The following is a 14,847-nucleotide window of genomic DNA, read 5'->3' on the forward strand; positions in this document are numbered from 1 at the left end:
TGAGCTTGGAAGAAGTGATGTTTAAATGTTACCCAGCTCTCACAAGCACCCTTGCCTTCTAGCAACCTAGCCCATGAGACACTCTGAGATTTCTGAAGAAATTCTGATAGAGGTGCAACTAATTATGTATATTTTGGGTGAGTGGATAGTCTCATATATTCTGGCTCTAGCAGAGGTGGATATTTCAAAAATCAAGTGAACAAAGTGAGCAGCATTATTTATTAATCCATTTTTAAGAGGTGAAATGCCCAAACCAATTGGTAAGTTGTTTCTTATTTAGTTACGTCTCCTCTATGTTTACAAGGCATAAGCCTAAAATGTGTTCACAAAATATCTCCTGTGTTTTCTTAACCTCATGCTTCACCAGTTCCGTGACACCCTTTAACTGTAATTATACTTCCTTTGGAGTTGTACCCTAAATAGAAATTGAACTATTCATGCTGCAAATTGAAGTTCTTCAATACAAAGCCATATAAATATCATACATTAGCATTAACCTCCTCCAAAAATCTGATAAGATCGCTCCTGTTTCTCAGAAAGATGATACTAATTGCTGTTATTTTATCAAGTCCAGGCAGACACATTCAAACAAACAAAGGCTTGAATGACCCAGAAAAATTTCCCGTTAACCTTCGGAATATGTGAATGACCTCATGCAAAGACCCACTAACCAGCCAGCCATGTTCAGAGCCACTGTCAGCACATGGGAGGTAATGGAGTGACAGCTGGTAGCACTTCACCCATTAAAATCAGATTTTGTGGCACAGTGCACTCAAAATAAAAGCACTTCTGGAATTATGTAGCAACTGGGGGAGAGGTGACACAAGAAAATCCCCGCAAGGATTGTTAGACTGAGGTCCAAGCAACCCATGAACTTTGGTGGTACCCATTTGTGTTCCTGCTACCCTACTCCAGCCCTTCCTGAGCACCCCACACAAACTCCCAAGCCACAGCTCTCCAAAAAGTACCCAACAAGCACTTGCCCCAGCCCCCACAGTACCTTGGCACTTGTTAAATGAAAGGACACTTACTTATTGTTTTATCACCACCATTCATTTCATCCCTTCATTTATCCTCCCTCCTTCTTCCCTGTGAGCTTGGGTCACTGTAACTCATGAAGCCTCATGCCTCAGTTAAGGCACAGGCATTCATCATCCCAGACTTTGGGAGAGCAAAACCAACAGAAAACAGAAAACAAACAAAAATAGTATTTTTGAGCAATCCTTTATTCCATTGTTCATCTAGGAAATATGACTAGTAAATATATTTATTTTTTTTTTTTTTTAAGCACTGATATAGAGAGCAGATTCTGTGGCTCAGAGGATCGACTTATTGCCATGGATGTTACAACAGCAGGACACACAGACATAAAATTGTACTGCATTTCCACACCTAAAGGAATTTCCACTGGGAAGATCTGATCATCCATCCCACTGCATCACTAAGCCAAAGTAAGGAGAATTTCCAGTTCTTCTGCTTGCCACACTTAATAGTAGAGTTGAAATCTGTTATATGAAATCATCACTCAATAAAAACAAAAGTTCTGATTTCAGTAATGTTGGAAATTAACCCATTGTGTGTAACTCCCAGGGGGAGGCTATTCTGCAGTACACAAAATCAGCATGTATTCTAGGGGAACCAACTCTGTGAAGGAAAAGGAAATAAGCTGCAGAAATAAACACATCATTTTCACCTCTAATTTCTACAATTTCATAATGGAAGACTTTGGAATATTTACTTGGAGTAAATAAATGACTTGTTTATGAACTAGAGGGGCTGGAATTGAGTTATTTCAGTAGAAAAAAAAGATGTATTAACATTTGTTCTTGAAATCAAGCATTAAGTTAACACACTTTACACTAGGAACATTTCTGCAAATGCTCTTCTTTTTTTTTTTTAATGGATAACGCCAGTTGTTCTTGTGCTGAACAGACCATAAATATCCTCAGGTAATTAATTAGTAAGAGAGTCCAAGTAATTACTTACTGTGGGCCTAGTTATACATCATTACATTTGTTAAAGGGATACAGTCATGATTAACGTTCACCGGCCAAATTCATGATATTCATCTACAGAATGCGGAAGATTTGATACAGAACCAACTCCACCATGTAAAAGGAAATTCAAAGAGTCACCTACATGGCCTTGCCTCTGAGATATAGATTACTGCCTAAGCTCAGAGAGCAGCTGTCCTACATTGCTTCAAGGGTAAATGGAAAGACACCTGCCCCCGAGAGCAATGCAGGGTGTGTTCCTGAGCACCCAACCCTGAATCCCCACCTTCCACCAACCCTCATATTATCTGTGTATGTAACACAGCCTGACTTTTACAAAACTCAGCAACCCTTCTTCCAGCCCATTTTTGGTCTTTCCTACTTTGCCAGGGTGAGCAGGGGAAGGTGACTCCTGGAACCAGCCCCAGGCAAGTGAGGGAGGCAGCCAGTAGCTGTGTTGGTTGAGGAATTACGCTTCATTTTGTGTTGCCTTGTGAGTTTATTAATTCAAACAACAACAAAAAAGAAACAGTACCCTGAGGAAGAGCCTGAAAGTGATCTGAGTCTGTCGTTTAATCCTTACTGCCTGCTTCTATGCTAATCATGCCCAGCACCATCTGAAAACTGAAACACACAGCTGCCTTGCTGCCTTCATTATATTTATTAGATAAAAGTCGTCTGCAAAAAGATAATAATAAAGAAAAAATCTTCTATCTTAACATTACTGCAGATAAACCCTGGAAATAGATGTATGTTGTACTTGTACAGACATTTTCAGGTTAGTTTTGTGCTCTTTAATTAAGCAAAACAAGAACAAAAGAGAGCAGAATCAAATGCCAGCTCATGATACCTTTCCTGTTGGCTGTAAAACTGAATTTTAATAGCTCGCTCTGCTATTCTCTTCACTAAAGTTTCCAAATCACATTATAGACAACTACTATGCAAGTTTAGCATCTTCAAGAGTCCTTTGCAATTTGTCTTTCTAGAAACAGCATCTGTGAATCTGATTGTCATCTGAACCTTTGTGTTACTTTACATCAGCCATGAAACTTCTTATGCTAACAGGGGATAACAGAACATTTCCCTGTGGATTTGAGAGCCCAAACGCCACCTGCTGTCTATGGACACTTTGCACCTGGTCTCCTTTGTGAGCCATTACATATCAAGTCATGAGAGCAACAAGAGGAAAATAAAATAAATACATTTAAATCTTAAATTCTGCATAAATCCCTATGCAGCTAACACTGGGAAACCTTGCTCATTGAAGTGCATTATAAACATGATTCAGAAAGAGAAAAATATGTAAAATATTCCTAAAGAGGCTAACATATTCACCTGCTCAGAGATAGAAGGTATGGAAATAACCATTTTCACTTATAACTATGTTGCAAGAATTAAAATTTGAATGCAAGCCCTGGGAAGAGTACATGTCCAATGTAGAAGAACATTAAAAAGTGATCATTTTCAGACCTTCGTGAAATCCACTTGAGAAAAGAAGAATGTTTTTGTTACCTTCTGGATGTTCTTTTTCCTGGCTGTGGGCAGCAACACTACATATCAGCCAGCATCCACCACTGCACAACTACCATTCCACAGCAGCAGGAAGATTTACCATCATGCACGTCTATCATCCTAAACCTCTTAAGGGATGTTCCCTATCTCAGCAAGACAATAAATACTATGAAGAAAAGATGCTTCAACTCAAAAAGGCTGAAAATAGGTGGAACAGTTCAGAGACCGGGCACACACAACAAAACACCAGATACAGCTGCTAAAAAATGGGAAAAGACAAGCATCTCTACAGAAGCTGCCTGACTTCAGTCACCCTGCAGATAATAGCAATCAAGACTGAACTTTAATGGTGGACAGATTGTTCTCACCTACTTACAAAAGGGCGGCTCCTGGCCCAAATGAAGTGGACAAACACAGGTTTCTCTGACGCTGGAGAGCAGTCACAGCCTCCCGGCTCCCTCCAGCCTCCCCAGGGAGTGTGAGTCCATGACCCAGTTTTTCAGACCTACCCGCTGTCCCACTTGTGCTTCCAGCCCTCAGGCTTGGATCAGAAAATACAATTTTGTCTGCTCTGCTGAGAAGCCTTGAACCAGTCCAAGAAGCACTGCAGAGTTGTTACAGCTTCCACTGAAATTTCTGCGCTATTTGCTAAGTTTACATATGTATGAGCAAAACACAAGAGCAACACATGTCAGAAACCTAAGGACAGTGTAATTCCCTCGTTAGCTGGGCTAGGAATGGCATCACCAGCTAAGAATATTGCCTCTAAATAATATTTTTTTTTCTTCTTTCCTTGCTTTTCAATCCATCTTCAATAAATTTATAAGGATACCAGGTTTCCAAAACACACCTAGAAAAAACAAGACCTCAGCAACAAAGAGTCCAGTGACTACCACAGCATGAACAAGTAACCAAAAAGGTAACACATAGGCAAGTGATCTTAAAACCCAGAAAGACCCTGAGGAGAGCCTAGTGGGTCACCAAGACTCCCATTCCTGACCCACATCTGGTCCTTACCTGCTCCCTGAGTGCATGGGACAGAAATCCACTGGAAAACCCAAAAATTGGAAGTTACCAAGGCCAAAATTTGCCATCCAAATTCACCAATAAATGGTTCTCATACCTAATTATGTTTTAATAATAAACAAATTTCTACCATATAATCCTAACACACATTTCAGCCAAGGTAATGTTAGCCTTGTCTCAGGAATAAAAGCCATTATTGTCAATCATAACAAGTAGTTTAACTCAGCTATAGTATTTACTAGCCTCTTTGAATGGTGTATTATACCATCTCATTTTTTCTTTTTGATTAAAAGAAATTATTTTCTTTCCTTGTGGGTTTATAAGAAATAGGAATTGATTATTCAACAGTATCAGAGAATCCATTCATCAGTAATGATATGGTCTTCCAAAGAAACAACCAAAAAGTTGCAACTAGTAAATTCAAAGTCTTTTACCTTTTCTCTTTCCCCAGATTTCATGTGGATAATATTATGGTCTTCTTCTCTTGATTACCATTGCAGCCAATCCATCTGCAAATAGAATATAGATTTTCTGAAAAGTCTGATTAGACTTTTTAACAGACATAATCTATGATTTAAGTAATAATTTAAACCTACTAGCAAGTTTGTTTTTTTAATATAATTTAATTCAGTTGTGACAATAACATATGTAGAGATATGTTGCCAATGAACATTAGCTACATTTTGTGTCTCTTTATTATCTTGTATTTTACCAGGTTGTCAAGAAACATATTCACAATAGAAAGCTAAATATGGATATCTTTAGAGTCCAAACATAACCGGATGGTACATTCTCGAGCATTTGTATGAAATTTTTAGTAGTTTGCATATACAAGGCTCAGTTTATAGCAACCAAGCCTATATATGAATTCACTTGCACCAAAAGCCCATTTTACTATTTTGTGCAAGGAGAACAGTTTCTTAACTGACAATGCTTGGCTTTAATGAGTCCTGTATTCCATAAAACGCATGGTCTGAGTTTCACAGAAAGAAGACACTACAGGATATAAATGCATCAACCAGAATACATTGTTGTAAATTGTTCTTAAAACAACTTTTTGTCTTCAGTCAAGAACAGCAAAAAGGATCTCTAGCAGCACACTTGCAAGTTGAACACTTAGCATCATACATCATGCCTGGAGGCTGATGGTCACCATGAGTCCCCAGGCAAGTGAGTTCATTGCTGGATGTACCACTTTTCTCTGTCACTAGGAAAATGTCACTGTCGGTTTGATTTTACTTTTATTGGATTTGTGCTGATATACAGTGTTTCCTATGTCTGAACTCTTTGTCTTGTGCTTGGTTTCTTTTCCATGAACAGTTTCTGATTCGATTACAGATACCACTCTCTGAAATAACTGATTTTAATTAGGACATTAACCCATTGCCAGTCCTCAAGCTACCATGACGACACATGATAACGTAGAGAAAGGGACAACTTGTTGACTTCATTTACTGTTTCTTGTTTTCTAGAAACTCAAGTAAAATTTTGACAAAATCATAAGTAAGAATCTATTTTTAACAAAGATTCTACTTCTTTTTTCTCTATTACAAAATGAGAATGACAAAGATGTATGTGCTAAAGGGGGGAAAATTGGAATCAGAAAGGCAAATACCTCTTAGGTCAGGACTGAGTCTCTGGTCTCATTAATACTATTCAAGTATAAATTACTGCCACATACAATAAAGTGTTTATAAAGCAGTAATTAGGTATTAGTATTTGTTTTCATGAAGCATCTGGGAACACTACGAACATTACATCTTCTTTGAAATATCTAACGAAAGTAAATACAACACAGCAGAAAATCACTTTTTCTTTGTGTTATTATTATGTGCACATCAAACATTTATTGGCTATTGAGGCAAAATTAATGTGTACAGGAAAAGACCAGATATCTGTTGTTAGGGGGTTCTACTGAAAGAAACAGAGCTATATATGGAATTTGTTCTGGAAATCTGAGAGATATACTGTGTTAAAATAAAATGCTTGCCTATAGTAACACTGGGTTTTACAATACAGAGCAGAAACATGATCTAAAAGTTCTCTTCTGTGTCTGCATAAGCAGATGATCAGGTAGAAAAGTAATTCACTCTTTTGGCAGGCCAAGAACTGACAATGAAAAACTGAAAAGTGATCTTGAGATTGCTGAATATGCAGATGAAATGCTAGGAAATACAAAGCACAAATTCTAGAACAGCCCAACAGTGCTTAGAAAACCAATTTATAAACAGCTTTTGCTGGCTCTCCATTACTTCACACAATAAATGTAGGGTGACCTTGCATCCTAGAATAACTGATGAAATAATATCATGTATGTTCTACATAACTACATAAGTATAACTGATGTAGATATGTGACCTTACATCCTAGCATCTATGTCCAAGATTCCTCAAAGAGCTCTGAAAAGTTTACAGTAAATAAGCATGGCAAAAGACAGATCTCCCCTACCATTGAGAAAACATCTACAGGTGCAGGTTCCAGTGCCCAAAATGACGAACTATTTCATTTTAAACATCTCTTTTACCTACTTTTCTAAACTCTGATGGGATTATATCACCTTTAAATATTTTCTGAGTCAATTCTTTCCCAGGTACTTTCTCAATGTAAGGAAATGAGCTCAAGACAGCAGGTGGGTGTAAGAAGAACAGTTCAGGGCAACATGACCCATAACGTGCTCTGCAAGAAAAGAAATCAAAGTGCTTCACATAACACTTCACAGCAGTCTCTCTAAAAGTCTGATCTTCCCATATGCTAAAAAATCTTACCTCCTGAAGCCTACAGGGCAGGAAAACACTAATAACTATGTAGAGCCCCTCAATATTTACAGCTCTGCAGAACAGCAAAAATAAATCCAGGTCTCCTAAACATGGTCTCAAAGAGAAGAAGAGGGAAGAAGAGGGCCATGCCTCACATCAGACCTCAACACAGCAAAGCTATGAATACCTGAGGAGCCTGGTGTCAGGTGATGTGACCAAAGATCTGGCACGGTGAATTCTGGCTGGGGTCGGCAGGTTCAGATCAGAGCACACAGGAGCTGATCTGCAGGGCCTCAGCTTCAGTGCTATTTCCAGGGAAACAGGCATGGCCATCTCAGTGACTGAGAAAGAGAGGAGCATACTGCTGCTGCTGGAAAAAAATGGCAGGGAGAAAGATCAGAGATGAACAAAGCTCCTATGCGCAGTTTCAGTCAGAGGTTCCTGTTAATGGAAGGTTCTGCAAGGTCATTCTTTACACCCTCAGCTGGGTCTCCTGAAGAATTCTGCTTTTTAGTTGTCTTCCCATCAGAAAATAACTGCATTTAACACAGCACAACAAAAGATTAACAAAACCATACTAACCACCAGAGAAATGCATCCTACAAAAGTAGTTCGGCATAAATCAAAAGGAAATTCTTTCTATGCATGAATAAGGCTCATCTCTGAAAAATCTCTGGAAAAAAAAAAAAAAAAAAAAAAAAAAAAAAAAAAAAAAACAGTTCTTGCCATTAAGGCATTTGATTAACAACTAAATATTCCCTTTACGCTATCATATTTTTAGCAACCAAGAGGACACATTACATACACAAACAGTAACACATGTAAGCAGCTTGACACATGGACAGCAGAGCCCTTGGGACAATATTGGGAATATTTGAATGGAAATTGGAACCTAGTTCTTTTTCTAATCTCTTCTCCAGCCTCTCCTGCTGGAAGATAGGTCATGTGCAGTCAGGCTGAAGAATACTTTTCGATGGAAACCACAGAATCAGGAATGGGAAGGGAGACAAAAAGAGACCTGGCCCACTTTGGCGGGACAGAGAACTGGAGCCAGAGGGTTTTCTGCATCCCCCAGCCCTTGCTCCAAGCCAGAGCTGGCAGTCACACATTTTCCAGGTTTGCTGGATACAAAGCACTCCTCAGCATCAGCTGTCTCCAGGAATCCATGGATGAGGTGTCTCAAACTCCATCTGGATATCCTAAACTAAATCACATGCAGAAACCACAAACTCTTCAGCATCTTCTTGCTGACAAAACAGCACTCAGTAGAACCATATACAAAAGCATTATATTCAGCTTACTGTATAGAGATTTCACACACAGATTTTGTACAGACTCCCATAAGCATTGTACAAGCATCTGATGTTTCTCATAGCTGGTTCACATCTGAAGATTGGTATTTCACTTTCAGTTATTTAGTGCACAAAATCCCCTCCTTTTGGGCTTGCATCTGCTCCACAGCTTTCCCTGGCTGTAGGCTCAGAGAGAAATGCGACACAAATTGCTCACAGCATTTTTCTCAGTGCGTTCTGTTTTTTCTTGCAACATCTCATCAACTACTGCACACGTTTTATTGTCAAAGGCAGATGGTCAAATTGGTGACATGAAAAATCTCCCAACTGTCATTGCCTGAGAGTGTCCCTGACACACTGGGGACAATTTAAGTGAAATTTCAAATGAAGCCAGGGAAGCCTCTAAATTCACCCAACTGGAAATTGTTTACACAGACCTCTGCAAACAGAGGCCAGTAATGCTTCCAGCTTTGTTCAAAGTCACTATGATGCCTCCAGGCCTGCTTTATCCTCCAAGTATTATTTAAAATGCTGAGAAGTTTTTCAGCTGTTCCACTTTCTTCTTGCCCTCATTAGCCTTCGGGGGTAAACCAAATTTGTTTCTCCTCAGGGAGAGCAAAACTTAGGTGGGGGGAATCAGAGTACTAAATTGATTTCTTTTCTTCTGCATCCCTAACAGATGGGAAGCTATTCTTCTCCTGATGAATCTCCTGTCTCAACAAAGAAATATGAGCCAAAACCCCGAGGGAAAAGGGCTTGAGTTTTTTTTTTTTCCTAGTTTTGGGCAAGCTCAGTTAGATAGAAAATAAACTTCTCTCCCTGTGCATTCAACCTGGTTGCATTCAGCCACAGCACTTGATGCAAACGCCCTGATAATAACTTCAGAAGTAAGTGCTGAAATTAATTTCCTCCCAGTGCAGCAGCACAGGATCAACCAGCACTAAGGCGTGGATCTCTCTGGGCTTGCTGCCCTTCTTGCACGAAGGCCACTGCAACCTGTGCTGGCACCTCCAGCCTGACAGTTTTTTATAAGTTAAAACTTCGACCTATATTTCCTCCCATTTCTCAAGTGTGTATTGTGGGACACCATGGAGGCTGAGTTGAATGCTCGGGGGAAATAAATGGGACTCCTTGCCCCACAGCATCCATATCCACCCACACACCACACTGCTGCTCTTTGGGGCCAAAGGCTGAGATATTGCAGATGACTCCTGTTTCCTGCCTGCCACAGCTGGAAAAAAAGATAAAGGATGAGCTCAGAAATTCCCTCAGGCTGTAGGAACAGTCCAGTCCACAAGTTTAGCTCTCCATCTGTCAGACTCCAGGCTCAGCCAAAAGGACAAAGAAATAATTTAGTAGATCAAGCCCTAATCATCCATGTCTCTTACCACTTCCATTTTGACTGCAGAAAGACAGAAGCTGGGAACCTTACGCTGAGATATTACAAGAGAACAGCACTTCAATATTAAAGCCTTTCTTCAACCAGGGCTACTAATTGCAGTAGGTCAGGAGCTGCTGTTCATGCAAGTGCACAGTTTCTGCCATCAACATTGCTATTAGGCTGAAGGGAACAAATGTGATTCTTCTTTCAAAAAGATACATGCCAAGGTCAAAGCTTGTGTCATCACAAACGCAAAACATGAGAAGCCTACACATTGCTTTCAGCAAGAGTTCATTTCGCTGACGTGCAGTTTTCTGTTCATTTAGGACATTTCTAAGATTAAAAGCCAGAGGGTACACTTTGTGCTGACCTTCCTCCAACAATTAAAAAGAACACAAAATCTTCAGGAGTCAGAGGGAAAAAAAGTTGATGCCAATTTAGTCTTAGATAATGCAGCATCAATGAGCCCAATCGATATCACACACAACAGTCAGCAATTTAAGCATCTTGTTACATTTCTTTTTTGGGGGTATGCATACTAGCAAAAGAAAAAAAATATGCTCTAAGGATCAAAGCTTTGTAGAGAAAAGCTGATAATTTACTACAATTGCAACTCAGTATTATGCTTCTGAAAAGGTGTTACTGGAGTAATTTGCAGCATTTGCTGAGACTCATTTCATCCACCAAGATCTCAAACAAATATTCTTCATTTTTGGTTAGTTATTAATTGGACTGGAAACTTTCATTTATCCTGAAGGATAGCAAAGCCAGCACAAGAAGAGTTTAATAAATATTTTCATCTAAATAAGAAGCATGGTTTTGTCTGGGAGCAGAGCTAGGCTGGCTGCATTTTGTTATTCTCAAATGCAAGTTCAACCGATCAGTTTTCCAAGAGTGCACAGAATTAAAGGGACAGAAATTGGAAGTATATTTAAGGCCCTATAAATCATGATGTGTAAGGCAAATTCACATGATTACCCTGCATTAGAGGCATTTTATTTTATTATGTTTCAATTTCAGTAGATTTGGATTTTTTTCCCTCTTCAGAAAGAGAAGTTGTGATTCATCACGTTTAACAGGACTGTATTCTGACCGCTGTTTTGCGGCTGCCTGACCAATCTGCATTGGCCAGAAGGTCAGCACATTCCTAGAACCTGGCTCTTTTCATTCTTTTATGCAGAGGGCCCCCAGAGTCAAGAAAATTCAGAGACAGAGCACAGAGGGAGCATCCAGAACAACTCTCTCCTTGCATCTCTGAGCAACCTTTTGTAGACCTCTGTCTGGCAAAATTTTCAAATGCTGGTTTGTCTGTTCTCAAAATGCTGGCCTCCAGCAAGTTCCTTTTTAACTAACTGGAAGTTATCGTACCAGGCCTTGAGCTACACTTTATTTTAAAATAACACATTTAAGGAGCAGCCTTTCATGGCCAGGATGATGTGACAAGCCCCTCTCAAATGAAGGATAGCAGTAGCTCTACAGAATATACATTGCTTCATACCTGAAAAACTTCTTATACTTGCAGAAAGTGGTGAGCTATAATGAATGACTCAAAATGACCTGTTTAACGGGGAGAATACAGTAGCAGTCCTAATTCCCACAACTGGAGACTGTCAAATGAGATCTAATGCAGGACACAGTCAACACAAGTCAGGTACTCCAGTTTTAACCATTTAGACTCTTTTAGACTGCCAGGATTAAAACTCACACTTAGAGTTCAGCATCTTAGGGATGCGCTAGCACTATACAGTATTATATGTATAAGTTTACACACTCAATCCAAAAGAGATACACTCCTTAGGATATGCATCTATAAACAGTTTTTGAAAGAAATTCTCAAAATGCAACCACCAGTGCAGAAGATCTATATTTGATATCACAGCAAATACCTCTACAACCTGCCAGTGGTCTGTATTGTGCATGTCCTCACTCAATGTCTCATGGCATTCCAGCCCTCTCTGACATAAAACATTATCTAACTGGGCACACACCAACCATTACTACCTGTTCCTGGCTCTTCTGCTGCCTGTTCTCTCTTTACTCCACTTAAATAGAGGCAAGCCTGGTCAAAAAAGAAGAGAGACTAGTCATTTGATGATCTCTGTTGTCCTGCACACAGCAGGATCTGGACATAAAGTGAGCCAGGTTACATATTCATGGCAAAGGACAGCCCAGACTCTACAAGAAGTGATGTTTTAACATCAAAGTAGCTACCTCATCCTCTCTCATGAAATGAGAGACTTCACCTTTGAGATGCATTTTTTGTAATTGAAAAGTGCAATCCCCCACAAATTAGATGTTGATAAAACACAGCAAATGGCAACATAACTGATGGACGTGTTGCTTGGTTGTGTACCTCTGATGTTTAATAAAAATGCTGTTTGCATCGTGTGCACATGCAAGACTAGTTCATCTGTCAAATAGTCACTGCCATGGAATTAAATTAGGGAAAGTTACTAATTAAGAGACATGGGGATTGCCTAGTAAAATAAACTGAAACTTTCTTTCTAAAAGCTAGCACCAACACAAAAATAAGCTTTCAATGTTATGCAGACCAATGGCATATTAAGAAGCTAAATAACACTGAACAACACAAATTTATGACCTTCATTTACAATAAATAAATAAATAAAAGACACCAGTATCTCTGATTGCCTACTTGAGAAACAATTGAGAACTGGATTGCTAACAGCAGACTTCCACCATGTGTTTCAAGTAAACATTGATTGGAGATGTCAAAGAATCAAAATCTCATTAACAGGAATTTGCCCTGTATTGATCTGACCCTCTGTCCAGTCAGCAGAAGTGGTGTATTGTGTCTCTGCAGAGGAGAAACAGCACGAATGGGTGGTTAGGCAAAGAGGAAAACACATTAGGCAGAGAGACAGACATATAAAAACCTTCAGGTGATCCCACTGATCTATGATTACTTCATTACTGAACATTTTATGATCCAAACAAGTTTGTGGTGGTGTGTTGAGCTTTTTTTGTTTGTTTTCTTTAAGCTATGACCATGACTTATTACTGTTACATGGTTCCTATCACAAATAGAGGAGATATTGAGCCTCAGACTGCCCCTACTCAGACAAGTCTACGACATTGCCTTGGTATGAAACTGAGGTGAACATGAAGAGAATCAGGCTCCTGGGTTACACCAAGACACATACTTTCTCTCAGTGAGAATTTTATATTTTAAAAACACAGAAGCATCTTCAAGCACTTGACAAATAAAAAGTGGCTCATGCAAATTCATGCAACTCCTCTGGTAGCTCTTCATGCCAACAGAAATGTCACTATTTTTTCCCAAAAAGAAACATATGTTGAATAGCCAATGAGAAATTGCAGACTGCAGATGAAAGGAAACTTTCAATTCCCCAAAAAAACACATGAATAAAATCAAATCATTTGATGATGTGAAAAACAACTGAAGCACAGAGCTTCTCAATTCTTTGTCCAGGCACAGTCCCAGCACTAGGCTTTTGTTCCTGCCATTCCCTCCGCCGCCTTAAAAAGCAATCTCTCATTTTCTTCCCCCATTCTCCAACTGACAGACTCGAGCCTTCCCAAAGACTTCCATTTGCTTCTGCTTAAAGGAGGCATCTGCACTGACCTCGCTCTGAGACTGCCTCTTTCCTGCATGCCTCCAGATGCTGCTTTTTTTTTTCCACTGCCACATCACCACCACTCCCATTCCCATCCCTGTTGGTACAACTCACACTTTTCATCCTAGACATTGCCTCAGAAGCCTGGGCATCCATGCTCCCTTGTAACATTCTCTCTGCTCCAGAGTAGGAGGTAATCTTCATCTCCAAAAACCAACTGTTATACAGCTTTTAGTGCATGGTGTGCACCTGAGCTGAAGCCATTCAGCTGCACTAGTGGAAAACCACTCAGGTACCCCAAGCTCCCCAACACTGATGAATTATAAACGTTAGATGCAAAATCACTATTTATTAGGTTAGAGGTACCCATTTTTAAGTACTTACAGTAAAATTCTACTGCTCGCGTTTCTAAAGTGTCTCCTGTAATCTCCTTTTAGAGACCATTTTATAGTCTGACCTTTCCTAATTTTATCCTTCATTCCATCCTGAGTTATTATTCCTTGCTTGCTGCTCATACTCTTAAAATAGTTGTCTGATTATGTCAGACCTTTCATTGTCACTTAGTTAAATTATACATCTCAGACTCTTCCTCCTTCCAAGTATGAATTTTATTCCCAAATGGGTTTGATTTTTAGACTGTCACTGTCTAGGAATGAATGCCACAAAAAGATTTTAACTGCAGGTAATAATAGTGTTGTCCACCAAAAAAAATCTGACACTACTTCAAGCTATCAAAAAATGACATATGAGAAAGCTAGCTTTTTTTTTTCCCTTTGTCTGAAGACAAAGGGAAGCAGGTGTCTAATTAACATTGTGCAACCCAAATTTGTGACCTCTGCAAAGATGAGAAACAAATATTTGCACTGTCTCTACCTGCTGCTCTCTGGAATTCCTGCTCATGTTTGTTGTCATGTACCAGCTGACTGCTGATCTTTGTTGACTGTTTCCTTGGTTCATCAGTGCCTCAAGTCAGAAACCTTGTAAAACATTCAAATCATAGAATCATAGAATATCCTGAGTTGGAAGGGACCCTTAAGGATCATCAAGTCCAACTCTTGATACCGCACAGGTCTACCCAAAAGTTCAGACCATGTGACTAAGTGCACAGTCCAATCTCTTCTTAAATTCAGACAGGCTCGGTGCAGTGACCACTTCCCTGGGGAGCCTGTTCCAGTGTGCAACCACCCTCTCTGTGAAGAACCCCCTCCTGATGTCAAGCCTAAATTTCCCCTGCCTCAGCTTAACCCCGTTCCCGCGGGTCCTGTCACTGGTGTTAATGGAGAAAAG

At 39.6% G+C, this 14,847-nt stretch overlaps 2 long non-coding RNA genes across 2 annotated transcripts in view; both read right to left on the reverse strand.

Annotated features, from left to right (window-relative positions):
• The window catches only part of LOC106017884 (uncharacterized), a 466,435-nt gene that overhangs the window by 261,548 nt on the left and 190,040 nt on the right, over positions 1-14,847 (reverse strand). The gene's annotated exons all lie outside the window — the stretch shown is intronic.
• LOC110353175 (uncharacterized) overlaps positions 1,316-14,847 on the reverse strand; it is a 43,916-nt gene continuing 30,384 nt past the window's right edge. Inside the window, exons 2-4 of the long non-coding RNA XR_002403350.4 lie at positions 7,476-7,658; positions 4,967-5,041; positions 1,316-4,356 (exon numbers count right to left, since the gene is read on the reverse strand). This is a non-coding gene — a long non-coding RNA (uncharacterized lncRNA). The remainder of the gene's footprint in view (positions 4,357-4,966; positions 5,042-7,475; positions 7,659-14,847) is intronic.

Source organism: Anas platyrhynchos, chromosome 10 (genome assembly GCF_047663525.1).
Source record: "Anas platyrhynchos isolate ZD024472 breed Pekin duck chromosome 10, IASCAAS_PekinDuck_T2T, whole genome shotgun sequence".
Classification (NCBI taxonomy): domain Eukaryota; kingdom Metazoa; phylum Chordata; class Aves; order Anseriformes; family Anatidae; genus Anas; species Anas platyrhynchos.